General features: G+C 48.7%; 1 pseudogene; it reads left to right on the forward strand.

The window, feature by feature from the left end:
* The first annotated feature begins 2003 nt into the window (after positions 1 to 2003).
* On the forward strand, positions 2004 to 4254 carry LOC143638414 (olfactory receptor 6C75-like; annotated as a pseudogene).
* The last annotated feature ends 799 nt before the right edge of the window (positions 4255 to 5053 follow it).

Raw genomic sequence — 5053 nt, forward strand, 5'->3', positions numbered from 1 at the left:
AGAGCATGAGCAGGGTGTTGATGTCAATGGGTTCAACGCAGGGTGAGGGGGCACAGGGGGACTGGGCTGTCACTTCTTTATTTTAAATACTAATTTTTTAGTTTCAGGTGGACACAATCTCTTTATTTTCACGTGGTGCTGAGCATCGAACCCAGTGCCTCATGCATGCCAGGAGAGTGCGCTACCACTTGAGCCACATCCCCAGCCCCATGGGCTGTCACTTCTTTTTGGGCCAAGAGTCCTTCTCTGGGCAGGACAGGGTATGAGTCTCCTAGGGTTGGAGGTCACAGTGCGTGCCACTTCAGGGATTGGAGGTGATGGTTTGCACCACTTGGGTGGTAGTTCACGCCATTCAGTGCATCATGGAGCTGAACTCCTGGAAGGGTAGCACGTTGCTGCCATTTTTACCAACATTCCTCCCTTTTTGCGTTTTGATTTGGGGGCTCTGTACTCATTCTGGCTACTTCCTGCTGAGTAGGGGCATTGTTTAGAGGGAAGGAGGTCAGTTGGTTGGAGAAGGCGGGCCAGGAGGCCCCATTATCCATGCGCTAAAGGCATGGATTTCCTCCTGGGAGAGAGAAGGAATGAGTAACTTGGTACCCATGCCCTCAGATAGCCTGCCAGACCAGGAATGAGAGAATCTCCTCTTTAGTTTTTGGAACTGGAAGGCTTTCAATAAGGCCTTTTCTGTTGGTCGTGATAGGGTTTCACACTAAGTAAACAACCTCAGAGAGCGAGAAGCAGGAAAAGCACGCCCCGACCAAGACGAGCCAAGAGAGGTAAAGGTCGACTGGTGGCCTGCACCCAGCCCTCCCTCGCCAGAGGACAATCAGAAGCACCAAGGAGGGGCTGGGGATGTGGCTCAAGCGGTAGCACGCTCACCTGGCATGCGTGCAGCCCGGGTTCGATCCTCAGCACCACATACAGACAAAGATGTTGTGTCCGCCAAGTACTAAAAAATAAAATATTAAAAAAATTCTCTCTCTCTCTCCCTCTTTCTCACTCTCTCTCACTCTTCCTTAAAAAAAAAAAAAAAAGCACCAAGGAGACGAGTCGAAGCAGGATCTCATTTAATGAGGAAGTACACACAGCTTATATACTGCGCAGGAGCCAATCAGGATAAAGGTCAGAGGGTGGAGCGAGTTCACGTGTACACCCATCCCATAGTCTTTAAGGGGAGCACGAACTGTCCACGAGGACGGGAGAGTACCGGACCTATCCTGGAGGTGGTCCGCCTCTTCCGTCACTGGCCACAGCACCTCCTCCTGGCTGATCACCGGGAGCCATCCCAGCCACATGTGTGGCCTCAAGACCGGGAAGTGGGCAGCCATGCCCTTCAGAGCTACACCTCTGAATATTTTTATTTATCTATTTATGAATTTATTTTTATTATGAGACAGGGTCTCACTAAGTTGCTGAGGCTGGCCTTGTGATCCTCCTGCCTCAGCCTCCCAAGTTCCTGGGATGACAGGGGTTTGCTCTGGCCCCTGGCTTTCCTGTTTCTTTTAATGTGACTACTACACAGTGCTCAAGTATCTATGTGTCTCCTCTTGGTGTCCCACATTATCTCTCTCTTTTTTTGTGGTTGTTATTGTGGTTTTTCTTTTTGCAGGGGGTTGCTGTGGATTGAATTTAGGAGCACTCAACGACTGAACCCCATCCCCAGCCCTATTATGTATTTTTTTTTAGAAACAGGGTCTCACTGAGTTGCTTACTGCCTTGCTTTTGCTGAGGCTGACTTTGAACTGGTGATCCTCCTGCCTCAGCCTCCTGAGTCCCTGGGATGACAGGTGTGCACCACACCCAGTTTTTACTCATCAGGTAGCAGTCTTCTTGGATTAAGCAGGAGCCAACTCTCATGATGAAAGTAAGTATTACTTCCTGAAGTGATGTCATCCTGGGCTACTGACTGTCTCTGCATTTCCAAAAAGCCACATAGACCAAGAGACTAAAGACAGGGACCAGGCTAGGAGAGCAGCCACCCCCAGCCTGGTGCCTGGGCAATGGCACCCCATGAACCCATCCTCACTGCCAAGCTGGATTTGGAGCTTTTAGGGGTCACAGACGTGCACAGGCTCCAGCTCCTTCTCTTCACGGTGCTCCTGGTCATTACATGCTGACCCTCCTGGGCAACCTGCTCATTATCACCCTGACCTTGGCTGACCGCCACCTGCACACTCCTATGTACTACTTCCTGCACCATTTCTCCCTGCTGGAGGTGGGGTTCACGTCCACGGTCACCCTGCAGATGCTGGCCCACCTCCTGTCCGGTCACAGGACCATTGCCCGTGGTGGGTGCTTTATGCAAACGGGGCTCTACTTCATCCTGGGCACAGTGGAGTCCTTGCTGTTGGCTGTGATGTCTGGTGACCGCTACCTGGCCATCTGCTGCCCGCTGGACTATCCCACTCTCATGACGCCCCGGGTGTGCAGCTAGCTGGTGCTGGCCTGCTGGGTCACCAGCATCTTGGTCCTTGGGGCACTGTGTGCCTGGATGTTTGTTGAGAGCCACAGCCAAAGAGGCCCCAGCAAACTTCCAGCTGCCAGCTGATGATTGGCTCACAGCGGCTCCAGCAAACTTCTAGTTGCCAGCTGATTGGCTCCTCTGAGGTGATGTTCATTGGGTTGTTTCCCCGCCCTTTCAGACCAGGGAGGTGCTCATTGGGGGACTTTTATTGGCTCCGCCCATGTGACCCAGCCAATCAGCCTCAAGAGCAGGAGGAGTGGGGGGGGTGTTGAGAGGCTTGTGGGAAGCCAGTGGTGGCAGTTGGGCTCTGAGGGAATTCCTGAAGAGCTGTGTGGTGTGGTGTGTGTTCTAAAAATAAAGTTCGTTTCTGCTTGATAAGTGGCTCCTGAATTGTGCCCAGCCAGACTTCGGCAGATGTTCTTCCTGCACTTCTGCGGTCCCCGCATCCTCAACCACTTCTTTTATGACAGCACCCCCTTGCTGGAGCTGGTGTGTGATGACACCAGGATTCTGCAGCTGGTCAGCTTCCTGGTGGCCATGTGCACCCTGGTCAGCACTCTGCTGCTGACGGTTTTGTCACACTGCTGCATCATTCGCACTGTTCTGCACCTGCCCGTATCTGGGGGCCACAGCAAGGTCTTCTCTACCTGCTCCTCCCACACGCTGGTGGTGTCGCTCAGCTACGGGAGCTGCATAATCGTGTACCTGAAGCCCATGCAAACTGGGCACCTGACCCTCAACAAAGGAGTGGCTCTCTTCAACACCATAGTGTCACCCCTACTGAATCCCTTCATCTACTGCTTCAGGAATGATCTGGTCCAGAAAGCCAGCAGGGATGTGCTGCTCAGGGGGAGAGCCTTTCTTCTCAGATATTCAGAGGGAAAGCTTTCCAATGCTCCGTTGCTAAGCATGGCACAGTGGCGCATACCTGTGATCCCAGTGGCTGTGGAAGCTGAGGCCGGAGGATAACAAACTTGAGGCCAGTCTCAGTAACTTAGTGAGGCCATAAGCAATTTAGCAAGACATTATCTCAAAAAGAAGGAGGAAGAGGAGGAAGAGGAGGAGGAGGAAGAGGAGGAGGAGGAGAAGCAGCTCTATTTCTTTTGGTTTCATTTTATGTTTCAATGAACATGAAAACCATTTTACTAGAGTGAAGAAAAGAAAATATTAGTTCAAATATCTGCTGGGGGGCTGGGAATGTGACATAGAGCTCTCCTGGCATACAGGTTCAAGTCACTAAGCACAAAAAAACTAATAAATAAATAAAAATTATCAAAAATAAAGAAGGAAAAGAAACAAAAAAAAACCTGCTGGTGCATCTGCTGTAATCCCACTGGCTTGGGAGGATGAGGCTGGGGTATCACAAGTTCAAAGCTAGGATCAGCAAAAGTGAGGCACTAAGCAACTCAGTCAGGTCCTGTCTCAAAAATACAAAATAGGCCTGGGGATGGGGCTCAGAGGTTGAATGCACCGAGTTCAATCTTCAGTACCCCCCTAAAAAAAATCAGATGCTGGTAACTTTACAGTGGAGAAAATTTACAAACCCTTTCTTGTCCAGCTGATCAAGGTCAAGGTCAACAGTGACAGGTCATGTTGACATGTGCCCTTGCCATGGTGTGATGCAAATTTCCCTTTAACTCTTTGTCATCTTCTACCAGAAACCAGGAACCCCAGGACGATAATGAGAACAACTTTAGGCAGATTCCAGTAGAGGGAGATCCTATAGCCTAACTAACTGACCAGTGCTCCTCAAAGCTCTCAAGGTCATCAAAGATGAGGAACTCTAAGCACTGTCATGATGAAGAGGAGCCACAGGGGACATGCTACTTTAGTGGCAGTGGGTGGGTCCTGAAGCAGAATCAACACCAGTGGAACTCAGGAAATCTGAGTGACCCATGGACCAAATTTAGTAATGCTTCATGGATTGTAACAAGCATGCCATATTAGTATAAGATGTTAACATAAGGGGAACTGTTTTGGGGTGTTTCTGTCAATTTTTTGAAGTCTTAAAAACAGTTAAAGAAATAAAAATGTGTAGTAACAGGTTGTGATAGGGCACACCCATAATCCAAGCAAATCTGGAGGCTGAGGTAGGAGGATCATGAGTGTGAGTCCAACCTAGGCAAATCATTGAGGCTGTAAGCAACTTAATAGAATTCTGTTTCAAATTTAATAAATAAATAAATAAATAAATAAAAGGGCTTGTATGTGGCTCAGAAGTTAAGCACCCCTGGGTTTAATAAAAAAAAAAAGAAAAGAAGAGAAAATCTGTATACAGAAAAAGAGGCCAATTGTAGTTATTTGAGTATCCAGGAGAATGGAAGGTGGAATCTATAAGTTAATTATTGAATAAATGGTATTTAATCTGCCTCCTCTTTAGGACCTTTCACAGTTAGAAATAAATATATTCTGCAGGGAGTTGGTGTGGTCACATGCTTGTAATCCCAGTGATTTGGGAGGCTGAGGATGTTGAGTTAGAGTCCAGCCTCAGCAATTTAGCAAGGCCCTGAGCAACTCAGCGAGACCCCGTCTGTAAATAAAAAATAAAAAGATTTGACGATGTGGTGATTAAGCACCTCTCAGTTC

This window comes from Callospermophilus lateralis, chromosome 20 (assembly GCF_048772815.1).
Source record: "Callospermophilus lateralis isolate mCalLat2 chromosome 20, mCalLat2.hap1, whole genome shotgun sequence".
NCBI lineage: Eukaryota > Metazoa > Chordata > Mammalia > Rodentia > Sciuridae > Callospermophilus > Callospermophilus lateralis.